Here is a 14,878-nt window from a genome sequence, read left to right as displayed (position 1 = left end):
TCAGAATCTCTGGAATGCAGCAAAAGCAGTAATAAGAGGAAAGTTCATATCACTTCAGTTCTATATGAACAAACAAGAGACAGCCCAAGTAAACCACTTAACTTCACACCTTAAGGAACTAGAAAAAGAAGAACAAAGACAACTCAAAACCAGCCGAAGAAAGGAGATAATAAAAATCAGAGCAGAAATAAATGAAATAGAGAACAGAAAAACTATAGAAAAATTAATAAAACCCTTGGCAAGACTCACCAAGGAAAAAGGAGAAAGGACTCATATAAACAAAATCCAAAATGAAAGAGGAGAAATCCCCACAGACATCATAGATATACAAAGAATTATTGTAGAATACTACAAAAAACTATATGCCACCAAATTCAACAATCTAGAAGAAATGGATAAATTCCTAGAACAATACAACCTTCCTAGACTGAATCATGAAGAAGCAGAAAGCCTAAACAGACCAATTAGCTGGGAGGAAATAGGAAAAATTATTAAAAACCTCTTCAAAAATAAAAGTTCAGGCCCTGACGGTTATATTAGTGAATTCTATCAAACATTCAAAGAAGACTTGGTTCCTATTCTACTCAAAGTCTTCCAAAAATTTGAAGAAGAAGCAATACTTTCAAACACATTTTATGAGGCCAAGATAACCCTCATACTGAAACCTGGTAAGGACAGCACAAAAAAAAAAGAAAACTACAGACCAATATCTCTAATGAATACAGATGCCAAAATACTAAACAAAATACTAGCAAATCGAATATAACAACATATTAAAAAAATAATACATCATGATCAAGTGGGATTCATCTGAGAATCTCAAGGATAGTTCAAAATACATAAAACAGTTAACGTAATACACCATATCAAAAAAACAAAGAACAAAAACCACGTGATCTTATCAATAGATGCAGAAAAGGCATTTGATAAAATACAACACAACTTTGTGTTTAAGACAGTCAACAAAATGTGTATGAAAGGAAAATATCTCAAAATGAGAAAGGACATATATGATAAACTATCAGCTACCATCATATTAAATGGCATAAAACTGTGGACTTTCCCCCTTAAATCAGGAACAAGACAGGGTTGTCCACTCTCTCCACTCTTATTTAACATGATGCTAGAAGTTCTGGCCAGGGCAATCAGACAAGACAAAAAAATAAAAGGCATCCATATCAGAAATGAAGAAGTAAAGGTATCACTTTTTGCAGATGATATGATCCTATACATCGAAAACCCCAAAAACTCCACAAAAAGATTACTAGAAACAATAAACCAATGCAGTAAGCTCGCAAGATACAAAATTAATAAACAAAAGTCCATAGTCTTTCTATATGCCAACAATGAAATATTAGAAAACAAACTCAAAAAGATGATCCCCTTCATGATTACAAAATAAATAAATAAATAAAATACCTAGGAATAAACATAACAAAGAATGTAAAGGACTTATATAACCAAAACTACAAAGCATTGTTAAGGGAAATCAAAAAAGATACAATGAGATGAAAACATATTCCTTGTTCTTGGATAGGAAGAATAAATATAATCAAAATGGCCATATTACCCAAAGTAATTTATAAATTTAATGCAATTCCCATCAAGATTCCTATGACATTTTAAAAAAAAATGGAACAAAAAATTATCAGATTTATATGGAACTATAAAAAACCCCGAATAGCCAAAGCAATCCTAAGGAAAAAAAATGAAGCTAGGGGCATTACAATACCTGACTTCAAACTATATTATAGGGACATGACAATCAAAACAGCATGGTATTGGCAGAAAAATAGACACTCAGACCAATGGAACAGAATAGAAAACCCAGAAATGAAACAACATATATATGGTCAAATAATTTTCGATAAAGGGGCCAACAACATACAATGGAGAAAAGAAAGCCTATTCAACAAATGGTGCTGGGAAAACTGGAAAGCCACATGCAAAAGAATGAAACTCGACTACAACTTGTCCCCTTGTACTAAAATTAATTCAAAATGGATCTAAGACCTAAATATAAGACCTGAAACAATAAAGTACATAGAAGAAGACATAGGTACTAAACTCATGGACCTGGGTTTTAAAGAGCATTTTATAAATTTGACTCCAAAGGCAAGAGAAGTGAAGGCAAAGATAAATGAATGGGACTACATCAGAATAAAAAGTTTTTGCTCAGCAAGAGAAACTGATGACAAAATAAACAGACAGCCAACTAAATGGGAAATGATATTTTCAAACAACATCTCAGATAAGGGCCTAATATCCAAAATATACAAAGAACTCATAAAACTCAACAACAAACAAACAATCCAATAAAAAAATGGGAAGACGACATGAACAGACACTTCTCTCAGGAAGAAATACAAATGGCTAACATATATATGAAAAGATGCTCATTTTCATTAGTTATTAGAGAAATGCAAATCTAAACTACAATGAGATACCACTTCACACCTGTTAGATTAGCTATTATCAACAAGACAGGTAATAGCAAATGTTGGAGAGGCTGTGGTGAAAAAGGAACCCTCATTCACTGTTGGTAGGAATGTAAAGTTGTACAACTATTATGGAAGAAAGTATGGTGGTTCCTCAAAAAACTGAAAATAGAACTACCTTATGACCCAGCAATCCCTCTACTGGGTATATACCCCAAAAACTCAGAAACATTGATACGTAAAGACACATGTAGCCCATGTTCATTGCAGCATTGTTCAGAACGGCCAAGTCATGGAAATAACCAAAAAGCCCTTCAATAGAAGACTGGATAAAGAAGATGTGCCACATATACATTATGGAATACTACTCAGCCATAAAAAATGATGACATTGGATCATTTACAACAAAATGGTGGGATCTTGATAACATTATACGGAGTGAAATAAGTAAATCAGAAAAAAACAAGAACTACATGATTCCATACATTGATGGGACGAAAACACAAGACTAAGAGACATGGACAAGAGTGTGGTGGTTATGGGGTGGGGGGCACAAAGAAAATGAGATAGAAGGTGACAGAGGACAATCTGACTTTGGGTGATGGGTATGCAACATAATTGAATGACACAATAACCTGGACATATTTTCTTTGAATATATATACCCTGATTTATTGATGTCACCCCATTAACATTAATAAAAATTTATTTATAAAAAAATAGAACTGTTAATGGAGCATTTAGATTCCACTCTATGATTGTTTTTGTCAGTTTCTCCCTTTAGTTCTGTTATTAATTTGTTTATATCATATATTTTGATGTTCCCTGATTGTGTGCATATATATTGAGAAGTGTTTTTTTCTTCTTGATGTAGCTCCTTTAGGCCGAGAGTAGCAACCATATATCTGGGAAGATGGAGAAATTAGCTTCTTCATCCTTAAAGGGAGACCTAGGTGGTGCCTCATTATTCATTATAAACACCTTCTTTCAATCAATATGGCATTAAAGGCTGATGTGCAGTATCTAGACATGGTTTTTACATACGATGCATTTTAAATTTAACATTTTTAAGTCATAAATGCATATTGTGTTCCTCCCTTCCAAAGTTCTCATTTTCTCTCGTTGATCATCTTCTTGCTTCTGACTCTGTATTGTTGAGAATTTTAATATCTGATGAGCCTTTATTTCCAAATTCAGAGTTATTCAATGTAAACAATATTAAATTAACTCCAAAGCCTGGTTATTACACAATTATTTTGTTCTTAAGCATCGCCTCTAATCCTAAACTACATCTCATAGACACTTGACCCCCACAAAAAAGTGAGAGTTATTGTACATTTAGGCATTATTATTATTTTACTTTTTCTAGACTCTTACCACTAGAAATGTATTGCTATTTTTTTAATCCATTAAGATGTTTATCCAGGGCCTTGAATTTCTGAAATGACAGTAATAAAAACTAGACATTATTTAAAAGTTTAATTCTTTCAAATATGCTTAGTGTTTAAAAACTAAACAAAGAAACAATGTAATACTTGTGAATATAGTGCCATATTGTCAATAGTCCTAAAAAAAGGAATGTAAAACTCAATAGGTCCTTAAACAGGAAACAAAAAAATATCAAGGTGTAGTTAAATATAAATACCAACCTGAGTTTGTATTCTGTTACATTTAAATAATTATTCCACAGATCTCTTAAAAAATTTACTACAATGATTTCTAAATTAGAAGGTCATTAATATATAATGCAGTGTTTTAAATATCAGTGTTCTTTATAAAGTTATGTCATATTATGACACTCTAATCTGTTATACAGGGGGAAATATCAAATTACATTCATGACTTTAATCCTTACACATAAATATTAATGAAGACTCTCTTTCTTTCCTTCCATTCAGAGAAAACCAATATTTACTCTAATACTACTTACTTAGAAAACAGGACACCATCATGTCATCCTCATCATCAAAGTATTTATTAATCACGCACACAGTGCTTTTTTTGGGGAATCATCTGATACAGGGTTCAAATTCTCTCAACAGGGCAGTGATTAATACAGGGAACAAAAAGTGAAAACAGAGTCTACCATTCTCATGATAGATACTGTGCTTAAAACATGACATCTTCACTGAATAGGAGTATATGTATTTCAGAACCTGGACCAGGCCTTTCATCATTATTATTATTGTTATTATTATTATTTATCTTTCTTGAAGCTGGAAACGGGGAGAGACAGTCAGACAGACTCCCGCATGGGCCCGCCCGGGATTCACCCGGCACGCCCACCAGGGGCGACACTCTGCCCACCAGGGGGCGACGCTCTGCCCCTCCGTCCCGGGCCATCTTTGCTCCAATGGAGCCTTGGCTGCGGGAGGGGAAGAGAGAGACAGAGAGGAAGGAGGGGGGTGGAGAAGCAAATGGGCGCCTCTCCTATGTGCCCTGGCCGGGAATCGAACCCGGGTCCCCCGCACGCCAGGCCGACGCTCTACCGCTGAGCCAACCGGCCAGGGCCCATCATTATTATGTTAATAACCTGTGGTTGTGATAGTTACACATCCTATGTAAGTCTTTAAATAGCATTTGCTAAGGAATTACTATTTCCCAGAATAAAACAGCTAAAGTGAGGTTGACCAGTGTCTGATGAAGTCATCGTAACCTTATGCCCACTGATTCAGGCATTATTGTTATAATTATTATTAAGATATGATTGACATGTAACAATATATTAGTTTCAGGTGTACAGCATAATAATTCCATATATGTATATATTTTGAAATTATTACCACAGTAAATCTAGTTAACTTTCATTACTCTTCATAGTTAAAAAATTTTTCTTTTGTGATGGGAACTTTTAAGATCTACTCTCTTAACTTTCAAATATATTATACAGTATTAACTATAGTCCATGCTGTACATTACTTATTTTATAACTGGAATTTTGTACCTTTTGACCACCTCCACTCATTTGCACACACCCCAAAATCACCTTTGGCAACCACCCACAATGAAGTCTTTGATTTTAATGATACGTCTTACCCATTGATCTTATCGACTTCTCATTATTTTTCAACTCTTTCCAGGTATCATTACCCTTCTTAGGGAACACAGATTTCACACTCCATTATTGTCTTTACTTTGTTTCAAATATTCCCAGTTTGCCTGCCCTCCACTCTCATTATTTTCAATGTAGAATATTTAAAGCTGGAATGAGTTCTACCTGCCAATGTGTTCTAGCATCAAAGGACTACTTGGTGGAGAAAAACCAGCTGTCTAGCTCATCACTCATTAAAGATCACATATCCCCAATAGGCATTCCATACTGTTTTTCTTATTTCTAAATTTCCCCAAACCCCAATATTCCTAAGGCCCTCTTTCCTGTTTTCTTAAACTGCCCACCCATTTTTCACACTCACTGTCAACCAATGCTTACCTTATCCTACATTTAGAAATCACATTTATCAAATCTGAATTTCTTCATCTTCTCACCACCAAATCTAGAAATCTAAGTGCTAAGTGCCTCTCCATTTTTTCTTTCCCTTTTCCTATAACAGCGGAGGTGATGTACATCTTCATTGCATCAAATGCCAGTCCTGCCTCCAGTGCCAGTCCTGTCTCCTATGCTCTCAGCCATCCTTTCCCATCCATTCTAGGGTTTCTTTTACTAAAAGCATTTCTACAGATTATCAACCTTTCACTTGCTTCTGGTTCATTTCCACTGTTCATTCCTTAAGCATACACCATTTCACAATGAATCATGTTCATTAATAAAACAGCAAGAAAACTGTTCCTTGATCCACTGTAACCTTTTAAATATCATTTTATTTTTCAGCCCTCTCCCTAGGTAAAACTTTTAAAAAGTGTTCTTAAATGTGCTGCCTTGATCCACTGACACCATTGCCTCATCTTCTATTGACTTTTGGACTTAATTCAATCTTGTTTTCTTACCTACCACATCACTAAACTTTTTATTTTTTTCAAAATAATAATCTCCTCTATGTTGTCATATTTAAAGGGAATATTCTTTTTTTAATTTTATTGATTTAGTTTATTGTGTTTACATAGATTTTAGTGTTGCCTGAATGCATCCCCACTCCCCCGTATTTCCTACAACATCTCCCTTACCCCCTCCTTATAAGACCCTCCCCCCTTCCCTTCAGGTTTATCCCATTCTGTCATCCCCTTTCCCTCTGTTCTCTTTTCCTTTGGTCCCTTTGATCTCTCCTCTGTCTCAATTCTGTTCCTGATTTCACATTGTTCATTTGATTCCTCAAATGAGTGAGGTCATATGATATTTTTATTTTTCTGCTTGGCTTATTTCACTTAACGTAATAGTTTTCATGTCTGTCTATGTTGTCAAAAAAGGTAAGATTTCCTTTTTTTTTCATGGCCCCATAGTTTTCCATTGTATATATGTACAATTGCTTTTTAATCCACTCATCCACTGATGGACATTTGGGCTGTTTCCAGTTCTTTGCTATTGTGAACAATGCTGCCATAAACATGGGGGTACATTTCTCCTTTGGAAACAGTGCTATAGTGTTCTTGGGGTATATTCCTAAAAGTGGGATAGCTGGGTCAAAAGGCAGTTCCATTTTTAATTTTTTGAGGAATCTCCATACTGTTTTCCACAGTGGCTGCACCAGTCTGCATTCCCACCAGGAGTGCAAGAGGGTTCCATTTTCTCCACATCCTCACCAGCACTTATTCTGTGTTGTTTTGTTGATGAGTGCCATTCTGACTGGTGTGAGGTGATACCTCATTATAGTTTTAATTTGCATTTCTATAATGATTAACGATGTTGAGCATTTTTTCATACACCTATTGGCTATCTGTATGAACTCTTTGGAGAAGTGTCTATTCATTTCTTTTGCTCATTTTTTGATTGGATTTTTTATCTTCCTGGTGTTAAGTTTTACAAGTTCTTTATAAATTATGTTTATTAACCCCTTATCAGATGTATTGTCAAATATGTTCTCCCATTGTTTAGTTTGTCTTTTTATTCTGTTTTTTTATTGTCTTTAGCTGTGCAAAAGCTTTTTAGTTTGATATAGTCCCATTTGTTTATCCTGTCTTTTATTTCCCTTGCCCATAGAGATAAGTCAGCTAATATATTGCTGCGAGAGATGTCGGAGAGCTTACTGCCTATGTTTTCTTCTAAGATCCTTATGCTTTCACGGCTTACATTTAAATCTTTTATCCATTTTGAGTTTATTTTTTTGAATGGTGTAATTTTGTGGTCTAGTTTCATTTTTTTGCAGGTAGCTGTCCAATTTTCCCAACACCATTTGTTGAAAAGGCTGTCTTTACTCCATTGAATGCTCTTACCTCCTTTTTCAAATATCAGTTGTCCATAAAGATGTGAGTTTATTTCTGGGTTCTCTGTTCTGTTCCGCTGATCTATATGCCTGTTCTTATGCCAGTACTAAACTGTTTTTGAGTACAATGGCCTTGTAGTATAACTTGATACCAGGAAGTGTGATACCTCCCACTTTATTCTTTTTTTTTAATAATTTTATTTTTTTAATGGGGTGACATCAATAAATCAGGATACATATGTTCAAAGATAACATGTCCAGGTTATCTTGTCGTTCAATTATGTTGCATACCCATCACCCAAAGTCAGATTGTCCTCTGTCACCTTCTATCTAGTTTTCTTTGTGCTCCTCCCCTTCCCCTTTCCCTCTCCATCTCCCCCCTCCCCCCGTACCACCACACTCTTATCAATGTCTCTTAGTCTCACTTTTATCAATGTCTCTTAGTCTCACTTTTATGTCCCACCTACATATAAAATAATGCAGTTCCTGTTTTTTTCTGATTTACTTATTTCACTTCGTATAATGTTATCAAGATCCCACCATTTTGCTGTAAATGATCTGATGTCATCATTTCTTATGGCTGAGTAGTATTCCATAGTGTATATGTGCCACATCTTCTTTATCCAGTCATCTATTGACAGGCTTTTTGGTTGTTTCCATGTCCTGGCCACTGTGAACAATGCTGCAATAAACATGGGGCTGCATGTGTCTTTACGTATCAATGTTTCTGAGTTTTGGGGGTATATACCCAGTAGAGGGATTGCTGGGTCATAAGGTAGTTCTATTTTCAGTTTTTTGAGGAACCACCATACTTTCTTCCATAATGCTTGTACTACTTTACATTCCCACCAACAGTGTATGAAGGTTCCTTTTTCTCCACAGCCTCTCCAACATTTGTTATTACCTGTCTTGTTAATAATAGCTTTGGTACTTTAATTATGATGTGTCTTGGTGTAGATTTCTTTGAGTTTCTCTTTAATGGAGTTCTCTGTGCTTTTTGAACTTGTGAGATGTTTTCCTGCCTTAATTGAGGGAAGTTTTTAGTTATGATATGTTTGAACAAAGTCTCTGTTCCTTGTTCTTTCTCTTCTTCTTCAGGAACCCCTATAATGTGAATGTTATTTCTCTTCATGTTGTCACAGAGCTCCCTCAGAGTTTCCTCAGACTTTTTGAGTCTCTTTTCTTTTTGCTGTTCTGCTTCCATGCCTTTGTTTATCTTGTCCTCTAACTCGCTGATTCAATCCTCAGCTTCATCCATTCTACCTTTAATTTCTTCCATTGTGATCTTCATTTCTGATATTGTATTTGTCATTTCTGACTGATTATTTTTTATTATTTCAATGTTTTTATACTTGCTATCTCTTTATTTAGTTGTTTGTTATGACCATTTATTGTTGTTCTAAGATCTTTGAGCATCCTAACAATCATTATCTTAAACTCTGCATCTGGTTATTTGGTTATATCTGACTCATTCAAGTCCTTTTCTGGGGATTTCTCTTGACTCAATTGGGTTGCAATTCTCTGCTTTCCCATTTTGTCTGTGTATAAGAAGAGTGTAGCCACTAGAGTGCAATGGGTGTGGCTTCTGTGTTCCCTAGGTGTGGTCTGTCTGCAGGCCCATCACCCCCTCTGCTCCTGCCTCGGGCATTTGGGTATGGGTGTTGCTGGCCCTGGTTTGCTGTGGCTGTCGCTGTGGTTTCCACCTCTCCTTATGGGAGGGGCTGTGTTCACTTGCTCCGGTCTACAAGCCTCAGCCTTCACCCTGTCTTGTCTGGTGGGGCTGTGCACCATGCCCAGGGCCATAAGCCTCCGCACCACGGGCAGGGTTGAGTACCTTTGATCAGCCACAGGTCTCTGTCTATTCCTGGGCTTTTGCCCCAACCCTGCAGGTGGATGGAGTTGTGTTCCCAAGTCAGGCTGCAAGCCCCAGCTCTGCGGGCAGGTAGGGCTGCGTGCCTATGCTCAGCCACGAGCCTCTGCAGTTTCCAGGCTTTTGCCTTTCCCCTGTGGGTGGGATTGCAGGCAGGCCCACAGCCAACCGGGCTGCTTTATTGTGCTCCTTCCACCTCTGCCTGGTGAGACTGAGCTCATGCCGGACCTGAATCATGGCCAGCCTGGCTTTCACCCCTGCTACTGCCCACCCTCCAGCAAGCCCTCAGCAGTGTGGGTGGTGGCACTGCAGCTCAGACCCAGCACTCAATACTGTATTCCTTAAAGCTCCCTCCTTCTAAGGGATCTGCTCTGAGTGCTACGGAAGAGCTTGTTTGGCTGGTGTCCTGCTTCCCTTTGCTGGTGTTGCTGGTTCCAGGGGAAATATTCACTTCAGATTTGGGGACTGACTCAGCCTAGGGATTAGGGTGTCTGTCCTCAAAGTGTTTCTGCCTGTGCCTCCTAGATTACACTCTCTTCCTGCTACTCTAGTCTTCTCCTCTCTCCCCATTCCCTGGAGCCCTGGGTGAGTGGTTATGAAAGAGGTTTTCTGCACAGTCCTTTTAAGAAGAATTCTGGGTCTGAGAAATCTGTCTCTTTCTCACAAAACAGTATCCTGACTTATTTTGCAGCTAAACACTGTCCATATCCTTCTTCTAGGCTCTGGAGCTATAAGCTGGGGCTTTGTTCCTGAGGCCCAGGACCTTCTCCTTTCTGCTAAACTCACTTCCCACCATGTGAGTCTCTCTGGGCTGCCATTTACCCCTGGGACCTGGAAAGCCCTCTCCACATTTCCACTTTTCTTACCAGTCTCAGTGCAGCTTCTTCGGTGTGCCTTGATTAAAGAGTCCTTTTAATTTAGTCCAAAGTTGGTTTTTCCAGATGATGGTTCTTAAAATTAAGTTGTAATTCACTTTGGTTCTGGGATGTGGAAGTTGGTACATCTACCTACTCCATTGTCATATTGCCGCCCTCTGGAAACATTCTATCTTAAACTTACTAAATCTCCTATGAAAAGTTACATATTGACTATTTCCTTTTTCTTGATATTACTCTTTGCTTCAATGATACCACATTTTCCTGTTTTTATGCTTTCTTATTTGTCTGTATCTTTTCCTGACCTCTAGTCCTCTATCAGCTCATAAATAATACCATTCCAAAGCACATGGATCTGGGTCTTTTACTGTTTTTGTTCTATTACTCTCTTCATGATTATCTCATCTAATTTTATAGTTTTAAATACCATTATATGGTGACAGTTCATACATTTATATTTCTACCTGTCTTTTTTCTGAGATCTAGATTACTATTTAATGTAATATTTTACATCTCCAAGTATATAGCTCATAGATATCTCAAACCTAGCCTTTCAAAATGACACACTTGATTCACCACACTGCCCCATATCAACCCACTTAGATATCTCCCCATCTTAAAAAATAGAGAGAATTATAATCTTTCCAGTTATTAAAATTGGAAATCTAGCAGCCACATTTTCTCATAATGTACGTATCCAAGTAACAAAAGTATCTTCAAATCTGCCTTCTAAATATGCCTTATGTTCACTCAGTTTTTCCCATCTAGTCAGCTTCCATCCAAGTGTAGTGAACATCATGACTTGCTCTTCTTCACAAGAGTTATCTTTTTACCACATAAGTTGGAATATGACACTTCTGAGCATAAAGTCCTTCAGCAATTCCCCATTGTATTTATAGTAAAATCCTAATTTTTCAGTGTTTGCCAAAATATGTACTCACACTTTGAAGAAATTTTAGTGTCACGACACCTTTCAAATAGCCATCATGATCCATCTCTATCTTTATTTTTACTATTATCTCTAGGCTCACTCTGCACTAACCACACTAATTTCATTCATTTCCTAAATCCTCTCTCCCATCTTAAGGCCTTTCAGACTGTCCTATATTCCCAACCCCTCAGCCTTATGAATCAAATGTGTCATTGGTGAATATGCTCTTCAATTTAGTAGGTTGTCTTTTCATTTTCTTGATGGTTCCCTTTGCTGTGCAAAACCATTTTAGTTTGATATACTCCCATTTGTTTATGTTTTCTTTTGTTTCTCTTTCAGAGGAGGTATATCAGGAAAAGAATATTGCTAAGAGAAATGTCAGAAATTTTACTGCCTATTTTCTTCTAGGAGTTTTATGGTTCCAAGTCTTCCATTTTTAAGTCTTTAATTCACTTTGAATTTATTCCTTTATGTGGCATAAGAAAATGTTCATTCCAGTTTTCTTTCTTTCTTTCTTTCTTTCTTTCTTTCTTTCTTTCTTTCTTTTTTTTTTTTTTTTTTTTTGTATTTTTCTGAAGTTGGAAACAGGGAGGCAGTCAGACAGACTCCCGCATGTGCCCGACCAGGATCCACCCAGCATGCCCACCAGGGGGTGATGTTCTGCCCATCTGGGGCATTGCTCTGTTGCAACCAGAGCCATTCTAGCACCTGAGGCAGAGGCCATAGAGCCATCCTCAGTGCCTGGGCCAACTTTGTTCCAGTGGAGCCTTGGCTGCAGGAGGGGAAGAAAGAGACAAAGAGGAAGGAGAGGGGGAAGGGTGGAGAAGCAGATGGGTGCCTCTCCTGTGTGCCCTGGTCGGGAATCGAACCTGGGAATCCTGCACGCCAGGCCGATGCTCTACCATTGAGCCAACCGGCCAGGGCTCTTTCTTTTCTTTCTTTTCTTTCTTTCTTTCTTTTTTTTTTTGGCATGTATCTGTCTAATTTTCCTTGCACCAGTTACTGAAGAAATGTCTTTACCCCATTGTAAGGTCTTGCTTTTTTTTTTTTATCAAATATTAATTGACCTTAAAGGCATGGGTTGACTACTGGGTTCTCTATTCTGTTCTATATTTTTCTCTATTCTGTTGATCTATATTTTTATATTAGTACCATGCTGTTGTGATTATTATGGCCTTGATATCAGGTAGCATAATATCTTCAACTTTGTTTTTTTTTCTCAATATTACTGAGGCTATTTGGGGTCTTTGGTGGTTCCATATAAATATTTGGATTATTTGTTCTAGTTCTGTGTGATACACCATAGGAGTTTTAATAAGAAATGCATTGAAACTATAGATTGATTTAGGTAATATGGACATTTTAATGGTGTTCATTCTTTCTACCCATGAGCACAGTATATTCTTCTAATTATTTGTATCTTCTTTGATTTCTTTCTTCAGGATCTTACAATTTTTTACCTTTTTAGTAGCTTGATATTTGCCTTAGAAGAAGACATTACCTTTACTGTATGGGACGGTAAACAAACTTAACAATTTCTCTGGAGAGATGCTCATCTAGTCTTTCAAGGTTGTTAGATACATCTTCTTAAAACTATAGCTCAGAACAAAAGCAGCATTTGTTATAAGACATGCAAAAATGCAAATGACCTGTGGAGAATTGTAACCTGACACCATCTAAAAGCAATTATGTGTACTGTGAGTGAGAGTTCAATCTTAATTGTTGTAAGCCCCTGAGATTTGAGGTTCATTTGTAACTAAAGCATAATCTATACCAGTGGTAGTCAACCTGGTCCCTACCACCCACTAGTGGGCATTCCAGCTTTCATGGTGGGCAGTAGCGGAGCAACCAAAGTATAAATAAAAAAATAGATTTAACTATAGTAATTTGTTTTATAAAGGTTTATTCTGCCAAACAGCAAAAATCTGACATAAAGTACTTGGTAAGTAATTATTATTATATGCTTTAACTTGCTGTAACTCTGTTTTATAAATTTTATAAAGTAAAGTTACTTCCCTACTTTATAAATCACCATTACTGTGGAATCAGTGGGTGGTTAGAAAATTTTATTACTAACAGAGATACAAAAGTGGGCGGTAGGTATAAAAAGGTTGACTGCCCCTGATCTAAACTATCCTAGATAGTATACCTATATATGTTGGTTTAGAAATCTCATAAACCTCCAGAAATTTGGAGAAATTTTATATGGCTACATACAAATACTTTTTCTTAGGTAAAAAGTCTGTAGTATTTTTCATATTGTAAATAGTTATGACCCCTCCAATCTAAAATAAGCCAAAACATACTTGACAATACTCACATATAGATATTTTGACTTTTTATTTATATCTAATTAGAAGGAAAGTTATTTTTTAAAAAATAAAATTCAAAAGGAAATATACATATGAGTGCTATGATGGAAAGTCCAATTGGAAACTGGTAATTTTTCTGTTAATAAATTTATTTTCTGATTAATTCATACTAATATTTTACTCTGTTCAAGAGGCCATAAAAAGTTTAAGTGGGCCTGACCTGTGGTGGCGCAGTGGATAAAGCACCGACCTGGAAATGCTGAGATCGCCAGTTTGAAACCCTGGGCTTGCCTGGTCAAGGCACATATGGGAGTTGGTGCTTCCAGCTCCTCCCCCCCTTCTCTCTCTCTGTCTCTCCTCTCTCTCTCTCTCTCTGTCTCTGTCTCTCTCTCTCTCTCTTTCGCTCCCTCTTCTCTCTAAAATGAATAAGTTATAAGAAAAAAAGTTTAAGTGTTATGTTTGGATATAAATATATTTCCACTGATCACATAAGATTTCTTCAGGTTGTATTTTCCTCTTTCTAAAGCATTGGACATCATACTCACTGATTTTAAAATAAAATGCAGAAAATAAAAAAATATGTCAAGCATTTATATATGCATACAAGACAACCAGCTCTCTCTTAAATTTATTTGAATTATAGTCAGATTATTCAGTGAAATGGTGCTGAATTGGAGGATTTTTCTTTAAATCTGGAATTATTTTAATTAAATTAAAAAGTCAAATAATAGCACTAGAAAGTATATAAATATGTAGAGATGACATACATTTTTTACTTACTGACCTTTGACTTAGAACATAGATTAGTGTGTGGGGGAGGAGGTAGGATGTAGGAGAGAGAGAGAGAGAATATAAGGGAATGAATTCAACTCAAGAGCAGGAATTTTATGTGTTAGTGTATTAATGCCTCAGGCTATAGTGACAGTTAAATAATCCAAATCAGAGATTGAATGTAGAGGACCCAGAAATAGAAGAGGGGCAGAAAGCAGAGTGAGTTTGGAGTGAGAAGGCAAGTCAAGTCAATGTCCATTAGGAAATGTAGAGATTGAAATTCCATAGAAGTGTGCATTGAGTGCAAAACGCCCTAGGGGAGAGTGCCATCAGGGTAATGAGACCAAGCCTGGGCTCTCAGGTAGAC

This window comes from Saccopteryx leptura, chromosome 3 (assembly GCF_036850995.1).
Source record: "Saccopteryx leptura isolate mSacLep1 chromosome 3, mSacLep1_pri_phased_curated, whole genome shotgun sequence".
Taxonomy (NCBI): domain Eukaryota; kingdom Metazoa; phylum Chordata; class Mammalia; order Chiroptera; family Emballonuridae; genus Saccopteryx; species Saccopteryx leptura.
Note: the sequence above shows the minus strand (reverse complement) of the source record.